This window comes from Salvelinus sp. IW2-2015, linkage group LG16, assembly GCF_002910315.2.
Source record: "Salvelinus sp. IW2-2015 linkage group LG16, ASM291031v2, whole genome shotgun sequence".
Lineage (NCBI taxonomy): Eukaryota > Metazoa > Chordata > Actinopteri > Salmoniformes > Salmonidae > Salvelinus > Salvelinus sp. IW2-2015.
This window is the reverse complement of record NC_036856.1, coordinates 26,066,539-26,080,945: the sequence shown is the minus strand read 5'-3', so window position 1 is coordinate 26,080,945 and position 14,407 is coordinate 26,066,539. Positions and strand designations below refer to the sequence as shown.

At 42.6% G+C, this 14,407-nt stretch overlaps 1 pseudogene; it reads right to left on the bottom strand.

Annotated features, from left to right (window-relative positions):
* LOC139028979 (pre-mRNA 3'-end-processing factor FIP1-like) overlaps positions 1-14,407 on the bottom strand; it is a 32,147-nt pseudogene that overhangs the window by 4,649 nt on the left and 13,091 nt on the right.

The window sequence follows — 14,407 nt, the reverse complement described above, 5'->3', positions numbered from 1 at the left end:
CAAATAGAGTCTAACAATTGGACTGAGAGTAGCCAGTCAGCCTTTGGCAGTCAGAACACACAACGCAGGAAGTCATTCATTTTAATGTGCGATACAAGAAAGGCGAATAAACTTAAGGTGTAAAAAAAAGAAAAGAAGGTAAGGGTCTGGTAACTTAAATGATCAAAGAGCTTTTCCAAATTCAGAGTTCCATTTCCCTCCTGTTTGATGTGACTGGCTCGTTGTCAAGGCGCAGCACATGCCTGCCAACCAGGGATGAGGAGGCGGGAGTGTATTACTGATATTGGCAGGGTCCTCTGCCCATCCGCACCGCCACGGCCTGGCGCCATTCCCGCTTAGTTCAAACTAAAAACTTCAGTACAGGCTGAAGGTGAAGTGGGTGTTCGAGGCCTGTCCAAGAGGACTGCTTCCCACCAGGTGTGTGTCCAAACACACGTATCTATAAATACTCTGGCAGAGATGGTGCCCAACCTCCCGTCTGTTCCCTCTTTCAGGCCTGGCCAGCTTCTCTCTGTGGAACGACTTGTAAATGAGGACCAGTGGTAGAAGGCTGATGGATGGGTCTATTTGTGAATGGATATATGCAGGATGAGTTGGCTGTGGCCCTTACAGCTGGGGATCATTACTGTGGACAGTTTTTAATGGTTAATCAGTGCGTAGGACTGCCACGCACCACTCTGCCTCTGGCCCCAGCATATAATCACCATAAAACATTAATTAATTAAAACTCAATCTACAGTATGCAGGAACTGTAGTGCCTTTAGAGGCAGACTGTCATAGAGGAGTACAAAACAGAGTGCAGTACAGAAACACGGAGTGAGGAGGTACATTCCTCTGTGGCTGATGAGTCCGAAGGAGGAGGAATGGGTCAGATAGGACCAATTGGGGTTCCATGGCCATTGGCCCTCAGAGAAGAGAGAGAAGTAGGGCTCAGTATGTGGGATCAACATCGTCAGCATTACAGTCTCGGGAGACCATAGATTTATTGTGCCTTGAGGGGTTAGGTCTTAGCGCAGCATCTGCTGTGGCTGTGAAGTCCATTCTGTGCGAGGCAGACTCGGCCACAGTTGTCACATTTGTAGGCCGGCCCGGATGTTGTAGATGTTGTGGTGGTGACCTGATGTTCTTTTGCCTTTGCTTCTCGGTGTTGAGCCAGGGTTGTTTTGCTTGTCAGCAGCCCGTTGCGAAGTGCCTGCTGCCAGTGGAGACGGTCCTGGGCGGCATCTTCCCAGATATCAATGTTGATGACAAAGGACTTGAGGTCTTGCTTGCAGACATCTATATAGCGCAGCTGTGAGCAGCCCGTTGGTCTCCCTCCAGAAGACAATTCTGCATAGGGAATGTCCTTCGGAATTTGTCCGATGTCCATCCGATCGTCGTCTGCAAAAAGAATGTCCCTTTTGTTTTAGCTTTGTTTGTTGTTTTAGCTTTTAAGCGAGCAAGATTTAATAGTTTCCTGTCCATTCTTGTATGTAAGTAAACTCCCTCAGTACATGTTCCAAAGGCGTGCCAGAGGATGAGGGAAAAGAATATCCTGAAACAAGATGGGTGCCAGCACACATCCATGCTTAACTCCGCCACAGATTTTTAAGGGGTCTGAAGTGGACCCATCAAACTGGATGGTGCCTTGCATATTGGTGTGGAAGTACTGAAGAATGCTGAGGAGTTTTGAGGGAATCCCATCCCCTGAGAGGAGTGAAGTGTGGTCTGATCCTCTCCCTGGGCCTCAAAGTCACTGGCTGAAGGAGCAAAGCTCAGGACCATGCCAGAACTACCTGCTGTTCCTAATATTCCACACAATATTAAAGTCAGGAGTGAGTATACTGTATATATATATATGTGTGTGTGTGTGTGTGTGTGTGTGTGTGTGTGTGTGTGTGTGTGTGTGTGTGTGTGTGTGTGTGTGTGTGTGTGTGTGTGTGTGTGTGTGTGTGTGTGTGTGTGTGTGTGTGTGTGTGTGTGTGTGTGTGTGTGTATCAGTACGAAATAGAGACGTTTGAAGTAATGGTAAAAGAGGAAATTATTCATAAATGCGAGTAGAGATGGCTGGCAGAGTTCAGACAAACGGAAAGCCCTTGAAGGATGAGACGATTTGGCAGAGGACAGAGATGTGAGAGGAACCATGCTTTAGACTGGAAACTGGTGAGTGGTGATTGAATTCAGACACAGATAGATACAGCAAATTAGGGGAAAGGGGAACATTTTTATTTAGAAGAAGAGAAAGACTGAAAAATAGACAGCCAGGAAGCAGGAGAGACAGACTAAGAAAAAATAGAAGAAAGAAGAAAGAGAAATCACTAAATCCACAGTGGGTAGATAGATCCACCATCCAAAATAAATAAAGCAACAGAATAAAAGGCAACGATGCAATTAGCCCATGTAGGAACCTCCAGAGAGCCTGAGCCTGCAGCAGAACGCGGCCCTGTGGTGATCTAAGTGGTTTAAATCCAAGCTGAGCTGTGGTGGGAATATGCAGAGAGGTTGTGACTTCGGCAATGTTTTGTTAAGGAGGGAGTGGGAACAAGGGAGGGACGGAGGGATGCGTTGGATAGTAACTGATAAACAGGAGACTCCAGTCACAAACAGGAGACTACTCTCCTGGTTTAACTGCCTTATTTGGCCACTCATCCAACTACAAGGTCAGGGATGGAGCACAATGAACGGTGCCTGGCGTCAGCAAATCAAAAAAAAGGAGCCAAATAAGTATTAAAATGTTCCCTCTGTCTGTGGACAGGCTGGACACATCACAGGGCTCCAGACAATACTTACCTCAACGTTTATCCCTGTCAGTCAATCAATGCTACTGATTTAGGATCATAATTTGACCTACACTGAGTGTACAAAACATTAAAGAACAACATGACATAGACTGACCAGGTGAGTCAAGGTGAAAGCTATGATCCCTTAAGGATTTTAACTTTTTTTTTAAGTTCCTTTGAACGGCGTATGCTGGTAGGTGCCAAGCTCGCCGGTCTGAATGTGTCAAGAACTGCAACGCTGGTGGGTTTTTCACGCTCAACAGTGTCATAACTCTTCTTTGACGATCTGAAGCATCAGGTTACAGTGGGTCCGCTCTACAGCGTGCTCTCTCTTGTAGAGGGGGAGAGCGAGAAGTCGTCTGTTTAATGGTCGGTCATAAAATACGCTGCCTCTATGCTCTGTAGTGTTCGAGTTGGAATGTAAACTGTGGAACACAGAGAGACCCTTGGACATCAAAAGTTTGAATAAGTAAACAATATTTTTGAGAATGTGGGAGTGGTCCGTGGACACTTAAGGGACAGTCATGTCGAGTTTGTTTCATTTGGTGATTTCATAAAGGAGAGGAAACAGACATTAATGTGTCTTTGGTTGTGTCCACTTCTCAATTATGGGGTTTACATCTATCTAAATGTTGTGAAACGTATATGAGTACATATGAAACTATTTGTGAAAAGATKAAATGTGATGTTAGCCTTCTAAATGAGAGTATGGGTTTCCATATGAAGCTTTAACCAAATCAGTAGCCACGCCCATGTGAGACATTACGTCGGCATCATGGACCGCCCTTTTTTCAGAAGTGTATAAAACCCATTCCTGAAGAAATTTACATTAGACCAGAAATATGGAGCTGTCGCTACATGTTGGAATTGTTAAGAAATTTACAAACTGAAGTCAAACAACGCCGGGACGGAGGCCCCACGTTGAAATGGCTACCACTCCATAGGCCCAGGAGATCAGACAGTGTGTAGTGTTGGCTACACGGCTGGAAATGGTTCAACTCTGAGTCTATCGATCACTACAGAATAAGAGCAAATCCTAGATGTAGAATTACCAGTCTGCAGCTGGAAATTACGTAAATCTAGTACGAGAATACCGACAACCGCGGACACATCTATTCTATGCAACAACCATCTGTACGTCTGATGTATCCATTACAACAGACACTATCCAGAGCTGCCTGGAAAGCTACAACCACGAAAGACATTGTGACTTCTGGGGAAGTTAACCAGAGACTCTCTGATGAACTGACTCTCCAGCAGACAGACCGGCGATTCAAACAGAGAAGACAACAAYGACATACGGGCATAAATTTGGCAATTATTTTCCAATAAGCGKCCGTTCATGTGCAAAGGATAGCATTTCAATTAATATAATTATCAACTGTGTGTAGGGAATCCATTTTGTCTTTCCCGCTCTTTATCCGTCACACCCCTTTCCATTGTCTACCAAGCCGTCATACTGGTTTAGCCCACTAGRGACTTATCAATGTATTGTGTTAGTAACCAATAACTATATTGTTTGTTTATGTATTTCGGTGATTTGTTTAGTTAGTTAGTAAATAAATAATTGAACCAATTTGTATATCGCTGATTCATGATTTAGGCTAGGGTTTGTGCAGATATCCAAGGGTTTGTGACGTATCAAGAATATGACTGATGAGGTAATAATAATACATTAATACAAGACTGTACTCGATAAGATATGAAAATATATGAAGAGTTATATTCGGGAATTGAAACTATAAACAACATATTCCTGCGGTGCCCCGAATCCTGGTTAATTAAAGTTAAATGATTAGTTTAATCGCGTAATTAAATGACACATAGAGAATTGATTTGATAAGATACAGTCTTCACATATAATGATAGTCAACAACACGACAACAGTTTCCCATGTGTATCAAGAATGGTCCACCACCCAAAACACATCCAGTCAACTTGACACAACTGTGGGAAGCATTGGGCCAGCAATCCATGTAGAATGCTTTTGATACCTTTTAGAGTCCATGTCCTGACAAATTGAGGCTGTTCTGAGGATAAAAAAGGGAGGGGGTGCAACTCAATATTAGGAAGGTGTTATTAATGTGTTGTACACTCAGTGTATATTGTCACAGCAGAATAATCCTGCAGCAACAGGATTTGAACCTTTAGTCCATATATGGGTTGGCTGACAACGTCACGAAAATGATGTGTGTGCATCAATGTGGCCGAAAGGCRTTCATTGTTATGATCTGAACGGTCAGATAGCTAGCAACCATGACAAAAAGCTGCCATGTTGGGAATCGTAGGTGGGTCGTTTCAGCTCGTTGAATCTCGCTATTGCTACCATGTCTTGTTCTGAGGTGTTTTGATTGATGTCATGTCTATGCTAATATGGCAAAAATTCTCTAGCTAGCTAACCAACAAATGTAACGATGTATGAGAGACAACAAGTGCTCATTGTGCAAATATATTTATTGTTTTCAATAAACATTTGGAGACTAAATATAGTTTACACGTTGTTCACAGTCTAAGTCAACCCCGCCAACCCGTCTATTATGTTGCTTGAGCTGTGATAAGGCTATTAGCTGGCCAAAAATAGGCTACATGAAAAGTTCAATACTGTTAATATAACCATGTGTTAGTGTGGGTTTTCAGTTAATTTATGTAAAACACAAAGCTCATCTGCATTTCCTGTGGTGCATAGAAATTCTCAGCAATAAAAGAGGGATCAAATTAAGATCCTACCTCTGTAGCTGTCTATCACTTAAACTGTACTGTCAATAATCTCTCTACATACATCAATCTCCTGATTTGTATCTTTCTACCCTATCTTTTTCACTATGTCTTGCCTTGTTGGGGAGTAGCAGTGGTCTCGCTCTTCTCTCTCTCTGTCCCTGTCTTTACTCCCTCTCCTGCTTCTACTCCTACTGCCCCTGTAGTGCATCATGTACAGACAGTCAGAACGCCAACATTCTGTAGACAGACAGACACACACACACACACACACACACACAGGACAGAATGGAACAGAGACTCACCTGTCTAAGGTAGGGATCAGAGAGGTAGGGGGTGCTCCAGGAGGGTAGCCTGCAGGAAAGAGGACATTGTCTGTCAGTCATCAAGTCTTGATTACTGTGCAATAAACAGATAATAGAAAATGTGTTTTCCGGATTGCGGATAGGTAATCATTGCTGTCGTGTCTCTGACTGATTAAATTATGTGACAGGCTATTTTATCAAATCGATTACCTAATGTTTGATTGATTACGTGATTTAATTTAACCATGCAACAATYAACTCGTTAATAACCTGGGGCACCACGGAAGAGTGTTTATAGAGCTGCTGTCTTCCGAATAAACTAACTCTTAAAAGATCTGAAGATCTTTTATATCAATAGCAGTCAATTATTAATCGTCACCTTATTCAGTCTCATCTGAACGTCGTAAAATTCTTGGTTATCTTCATGAACCCTGGCTAACAAGTTGAATCAGCAATAAAAAATTGGCTTAATTATTTATTTACTAAATACCTAAATAATCACACAGAATTACATAKACACAGGATGGATCATACATCGATTACTAATCATGTCATAAAAGAAAAAGTACCTTGCAGACGAAACAGATATGACGGCTAGTTACACAAAGAAAGGGGGTTGGGTTTGAATGAAAGAGCGGGAAGAATGAGGGACAAAGGAGATTGGGTCTCTATCTGACCTTGAAAAGATATGCTAACGTAAATACAGAATCTTATGCATTCTAATAACCGCCCATTCGGAAAAGGAAAATGCAAGATATATATTTACACTGAGCTGYGCTTCGATAGATGGGTCGAAGATGGAAGACTGGTTTGCCCAGTAGAGATCACCCTTGTCCTTTGTAGAATCTGTCTGATCGTAGTGTTGTAGGGTGGATACGTTGTACCCTGTCTTTCTTATTAGGAGATTGTCTGTACTTTCCTAGGCCATGTACGTTTACAGCTGCGGCTGATAACTCGACTTCTAGGATGTATCACTTCTTCTTTAGTGAATAAGAGTTCAAAGTTCAGACCATTTTGCCATAATCAGCTAGCGCAGAATACTGGCTGGTCTAGTCGAAATTCATCCTTCCAGCGTGGTGATCATCACCTCCACATTGAAATTAGCCCTTTTAAACATATGGACACCAGTCATCACATCATTGGGAACTAAATGTTAATTTCGTTAGGTTGTAGTTGAAATTGGGGGAGAGAAGGGCGTGTTTCATAGTTCTCAACCAATGTCTGTTCACTTGGGCGTGGCCACTGAGTGAGCATAGTTTACTTATGAAAACAATTCTCTCATTTAGAAGCTAAAATTACATTTAATCTTTTCACAAATAGTTTCATATTTAAACATTTAAATTGCACAACAATTCCATGTGAATCTGATAACTAGAATGTGTATACTTTCCAAGATACAATTTATGTCATCCTATCATCAGATATAATGTCCCAGACACCAACTGATCTGACATCATATTCTTTAAAGTACCAACGGACACTTTCAACTGGTTGGATTACAGAAATATTGTACCATTCCCCAACCTTTTGATATTACCATACTCGCTCTATGTTAACAAAGGGCTTTCCAAGAGTTCAATCTGTAGAGTGGAGAGAAAAGGGGGAAAGGTATTTATGKGGGTCATAACCCTCATACAACAGGGCAACGTCATGACATTGCCGACCGCATTGGACCAGAATCATCACAATATTGTTAAATATTGCATCAACGTCCTTTCTCATAGGCATTACACATTTCCAATTTCCCTCCTCTCACGATAGTAACTTAAAAGTATTATTGATCACCAACTGTGTGTGTGAGTTTTCACAAAACATTCAGTATGTTAGGATCAAGCCATCAAGGCATCAAAGACAACAACCATGCCAACATCGACCATGCACAACATCCAGTGTAGACTAGAGCCAACATCTGTTTCCATCACAGTAGAAATGCTTACCAGGTGGAAGAACATTGATGGGGATCCCTGGAAGGCACGTAGACACGCACAGACACAGTCATAATAATATCAGTTAAAACAACATTATCCCTCCACTCTTCAGCAGAACACACACAGTCAGTCACTATGGCAGCAGGTTCATAGAGTAGGCCTAATGTACAAATGGAAACACTTACTCCCACCTCAGAAAATCCAATCTTTTGAAAGAGCCACACACACAACAACACGAAAGTACAGGCAGTTTGTGACCTSAGATGGCTTTTTTTAATCCGAGGTCATTGGACATATCACTGCTTGAGGCCAACAACTGTACTACTCATGAGCCAATAATGGGCCTACATTGATTTGTGAATGTGCTTCTTTCCCTTTCAAGGCAATTCGATACGTATCTAGATACATGGGCTCCGATACGATACAGGAACAATAAAATAACAATAACGAGGCTATATATAAGGGATACCGGTACCGAGTCAATGTGTGGGGGTACAGGTTAGTCGAGGTAATTTGTACATGTGAGTAGGGATGAAGTGACTATGCACAGATAATAAACAGCGAGTAGCAGCAGTGTTAAAAACAAATGGATGGGGTGGGTGTCAATGTAAATAGTCCAGTGGCCATTTGATTTGATTAATTGTTCAGCAGTCTTATGGCTTCGGGGTAGAAGCTTTTAAGGAGCCTTTTGTTCATAGACATGGCGCTCCGGTACCGCTTGCCATGCGGTAGCAGACTGGAGCCTCTGACATTTTGTGGGGCTTTCCTCTGACATCGCCTATTATATAGGTCCTGGGTGGCAGTAAGCTCGGCCCCAGTGATGTACTGAGCCATTCGCACTACCCTCTGTAGCGCCTTACGGTCAGATGCCGAGCAGTTGCCATTCCAGGCGGTGATGCAACTGGTTAGGATGCTCTCGATGGTGCAGCTGTAGAAGCATTTGAGGGTCTGGGGACCCATGCCAAATCTTTTCAGTCTCCCGAGGGGGAAAAGGTGTTGCGTGCCCTCTTCACGACTGTCTTGGTGTATTTGGACCATGATAGTTGTTTGGTGATGTGGACACCAAGGAACTTGAAACTCTCGACCCACTCCACTACAGCCCTGTCAATGTTAATGGGGGCCTGTTCGGCCCACCTTTTCCTGTAGTCCACGATCAACTCCTTTATCCTTTATATATGTTTTAGTTTGAAACGATTCAGTGCGATTCGGTTGGATTAGAGATTCAATCGATGCGATTCGGTTCGATGTGATACGATGCTCTAATAATTGTTGCATAAACACAATCATTTTCCATTTTAAATTAAAATCTACTGATGGAACTCATGAGCTGGGCCTCTCTGAGCTGGATCTGTCTGAGTGTGTATTTGTGTGTGTGTGTGTAAATTATGTATGTCTACGGTGTAATAATCTATGCCATTTACCAGATGCTTTTATCTAAAGCGATTCACAGTCATGCGTGCATACATTTTATGTATGGGTGGCCCTGGGACTCAAACCCACAATCCTGGCGGTGCAAGCGCCATTCTCTACCAACCATACGGTGGGGGATGTAGCACAAGGATTTCACACCACATCTCTAAATCGAATGGTTTTGACCGTTTTTACATAGTGATCTTCTCTTCACCTCTTGCTTTGACCATGCAGTGCGCCTCCCAAAAATGATTGCTGTCCTCGTTATGAAATGATCAACTTTACCCTGTTTATCWAAAAATTGCCATATGCACTGATTGTTTAAAACAAAACTACCAAAACATTTGCTGATGCTGAACCTGAACAAAAAAAAATTGTAACAATTGTAAACCCGTTCAAAAAGTAGAGCCAGATGAGAGTTGTGTCTCCGATAGCTTACTTTTATTCCTGTAAAAAAAATTCAACAGCTCATAGATAACGATACCTAGCAAATTACATAGGTTGTCACTCAACTAATAAAGCCTAATATCAATCAAGTCATTTTAGCATGTGAACGTGGAAGGTGTCATGCAGATGTGCAAGATCAGAAAACAGGCCGCATACATTAGTCAGCGTGCGAAGCTGGGCAGAGTGCGCAGTTTGACTAGGCTACTGATTTGCCTTGGTTGTTCAGCAGGCAAAATAACTGTCAAGATCAATGACTGTCAAGACAGTTACCTGCAGTTTGACCCTGAAGTAGAGAAGGCATCAGTTGTCACAAAAGATGAGAGGTATTTTTGGAAGGTAAAAATTATGTAACATGAGCAAAATAAAATACTGGCAATTCATAATGTTTGAATCCATTTTCTGACCGACTCGTGCTACATTTGKATCGTGTCCAGGGACCGATGCACTTGTATCTCAAACACTTGAATCGGGGATCGATGTGTATCGGTGAATAATTACATTACATGTGCTCAAAAAGCATGCAAGCTGACACTCAATCTGCCACAACATGATAATTTCTTAGGCTTTATCGTCTTTAGGAGAATTCTGTTTAAGACAGAGAAACTTGAAACATGCATAACCTATTTTGGAGAGGTGTCAGAATGTCACAACAACAGAATCAAACGTTCCTCTAACATTAATAAAACCATCCCCAGTCAAATGCCTGAGTGCACTTCTCATGGCCCCACTATTTTATACTAGAAGCTTTCATGTCTGGGCGCGACACACAAACTGCCCTTTAAATATACACACACACACACACTCCTTTGAAGAGACATCATGCATTTCTGTTTTTCCACAAAGACCCCTGATGTGAATGAGTTTCAGAGCAGTTTTCATCAACAGAAAAAAAGCAAAAAGGGTTAAAAATAAGAAAAATAAGAGTTAGTGAAGTAATAAAAGAGCATGCAGCAGCTTTTAGAGTGAAATATAGAAGTGTCTTCCTTCCCTCTCACAGCCCAGTCTCACTGTGGGAACAGGGGCTGAACTGCTCTATGGAAGACCAAGCAAAGCCTTTGATACATTAGGCACCACCTGGTAACCCAAGGGAGGCACACATCTAGTCAGACAGCAGATTAACATCCCCACAGAGAAAATATAGTCCTTCCTTGATGCCACAGCAGAGAACAGAGGGCACAGAAAACAAAGCTCTGAACATGGTGTAGTCTGCCTCCTGCTGCTGGTCTAGCTTCAGGCACTGCCTATGACAGAACCCTGAAGCCACACTGTGATGGGTTTCACTAGGTTTAACTAGGGGCATAGGATCTAGCCTGGAGGAAACTCAACCCCACACACACACACACACACACACACACACACACACACACACACACACACACACATGAAACACAGCACTGCAACAGAGCACTCAATTAGAAGCTTCACATGCATGCATCTATAATACATAGCCTACATAAACACAGCTGTGGTTACAGAATACAGCAAAATGCCCTAAAAACAAGTTGTTTAATTTGATTTTCTGTTTCATGCATATGCATTAGTAATGGGTGAATGGAGGATCAATGAATACTGTATGTAATCAATATGCAGTTAAACCTGATTAAACAATTTGTCTGGCTACTCTCCTCCCATTGCATTGTGCTTAACAAAATAAGCTCTAAATTTACACATTGGACTCCCAAAATCACACCCATGTCTTGATAGAGCACATTTTAAAATCAGTTAACTGAGCCATTTCAATTCCAAAAGCTGTTGCTCAATGTGATGGAGCATCTTTACATGAGCCAATGCATTATGCTCGCACACACGCACACACAGTAAACACACACACACACTTCAAAAGAGTTCCCTCCACACATGCCATCCATGTTTGCGTGTGTGAGTAATTGTTTCTACCTGTCGTGGCCTCAAAGCGAGCGTTTGATGAGGGCTTGAGTTTCAACGCTTGGCAGCATATGAGAAAGCTAATGGCTGACGGCTAATTGCTGGTGATTGTGCTTGCGTGGCTCTCTCTCATGCTAACGTTTCACAGAGTCATTATGCTGGAGGCTTTTAGATTCAGCTGATATACTGTTGAGACCGCAGCCTGCTGTTGTCCCACTCTATGGGCTGCCTGCATTCGCTATGACTAGCTGAAGACACTACAGGCAGCACTACCTCTTCAATGTTTCTTCTACTATTATTGATCTTGCCAAGTGCCACAAAAACTATTATGCTCCGACCACCGCTGCTGTGGTAGTCATCTGTAGCTATTAGCTGAAGATACCACTATTTTTTATTTTTTTATTTCACCTTTATTTAACCAGGTAGGCTAGTTGAGAACAAGTTCTCATTTGCAACTGCGACCTGGCCAAGATAAAGCATAGCAGTGTGAACAGACAACACAGAGTTACACATGGAGTAACAGACACTATAACAGACCCACAAACCTGACACAAACCCGCTCTAGACACTGATGGATAACAATGTTGCTTTTACAGGGACAGTCAGTCAGTAGGGCTGTGACGGTAATTGAATAACCGTGTAACTGACGGTTATGGATGAAGACCGTCAAAACCGTTTAAATAAGCCGACATAACTTGTTGTATATACACTGATATACACTACAGTTCAAAAGTTTGGGGTCACTTACAAATGTACGTGTTTTCCATGAAAACATACATTAAATTAGTTGCAAAATGAATAGGAAACATAGTCAAGAAATTGACAAGGTTATAAATAATGATTTTTAATTGAAATAATAATTGTGTCCTTCAAACTTCGCTTTCGTCAAAGAATCCTGCATTTGCAGCAATTACAGCCTTGCAGACCTTTGGCATTCTAGTTGTCAATTTACTGAGGTAATCTGAAGAGATTTCACACCATGCTTCCTGAAGTACCTCCCACAAGTTGGATTGGCTTGATGGGCACTTCTTACGTACCATACGGTCAAGCTGCTCCCACAACAGCTCAATAGGGTTGAGATCCGGTGACTGTGCTGGCCACTCCATTATAGACAGAATACCAGCTGACTGCTTCTTCCCTAAATAGTTCTTGCATAGTTTGGAGCTTTGCTTTGGGTCATTGTCCTGTTGTAGGAGGATATTGGCTCCAATTAAGCGCCGTCCACAGGGTATGGCATGGCGTTGCAAAATGGAGTGATAGCCTTCCTTCTTGAAGATCCTTTTTACCCTGTACAAATCTCCCACTTTACCACCACCAAAGAACCCCCAGACCATCACATTGCCTCCACCATGCTTGACAGATGGCGTCAAGCACTCCTCCAGCATCTTTTCATTTTTTTCTGCATCTCACAAATGTTCTTATTTGTGATCCGAATACCTCAACCTTAGATTGTATATCCATAACACTTTTTTCCAATCTTCCTCTGTCAAGTCTCTATTCTTTTGCCCATCTTAATCTTTAATTTTTATTGGTCAGTATGAGATATGGCTTTTTATTTGCAACTCTGCCTAGAAGGCCAGCATCCCGGAGTCACCTCTATTAGCAGTTTTGTTAGCAGTCGTGGCCAAAAGTTTTGAGAATGACACAAATATAAATTTTCACAAAGTTTGCTGCTTCAGTGTCTTTAGATATTTTTGTCAGATGTTACTATGGAATACTGAAGTATAATTACAAGCATTTCATAAGTGTCAAAGGCTTTTATTGACAATTACATGAAGTTGATGCAAAGAGTCAATATTTGCAGTGTTGACACTTCTTTTTCAAGACCTCTGCAATCCGCCCTGGCATGCTGTCAATTAACTTCTGGGCCCCATCCTGACTGATGGCAGCCCATTCTTGCATAATCAATGCTTGGAGTTTGTCAGAACTTCTGGGTTTTTGTTTGTCCACCCGCCTCTTGAGGATTGACCACAAGTTCTCAATGGGATTAAGGTCTGGGGAGTTTCCTGGCCATGGACCCAAAATATTGATGTTTTGTTCACCGAGCCACTTAGTTATCACTTTTGCCTTATGGCAAGTTGCTCCATCAGGCTGGAAAAGGCATTGTTCGTCACATAACTGTCACTGGATGGTTGGGAGACGTTGCTCTCAGAGGATGTGTTGGTACCATTCTTTATTCATGGCTGTGTTCTTAGGCAAAATTGTGAGTGAGCCCACTCCCTTGGCTGAGAAGCAACCCCACACATGAATGGTCTCAGGAGGCTTTACTGTTGGCATGACACAGGACTGATGGTAGCGCTCACCTTGTCTTCTCCGGACAAACATTTTTCCGGATGCCCCAAACAATCGGAAAGCTGATTCATCAGAGAAAATGACTTTACCCCAGTCCTCAGAAGTCCAATCCCTGTACTTTTTGCAGAATATCAGTCTGTCCCTGATGTTTTTCCTGGAGAGAAGTGGCTTCTTTGCTGCCCTTCTTGACACCAGGCCATCCTCCAAAAGTCTTCGCCTCACTGTGCGTGCAGATACACCTGCCTGCTGCCATTCCTGAGCAAGCTCTGTACTGGTGGTGCCCCGATCCCGCAGCTGAATCAACTTTAGGAGACGGTCCTGGCGCTTGGTGAACTTTCTTGGGCGCCCTGAAGCCTTCTTCACAACAATTGAACCRCTCTCCTTGAAGTTCTTGATGATCCGATAAATGGTTGATTTAGGTGCAATCTTACTGGCAGCAATATACTTGCCTGTGAAGCCCTTTTTGTGCAAAGCAATGATGGCGGCATGTGTTTCCTTGCAGGTAACCATGATAAACAGAGGAAGAACAATGATTCCAAGCACCACCCTCCTTTTGAAGCTTCCAGTCTGTTATTCGAACTCAATCAGCATGACAGAGTGATCTCCAGGCTTGTCCTCGTCAACACTCACACCTGTGTTAACGAGAGAATCACTGACATGATGTCAG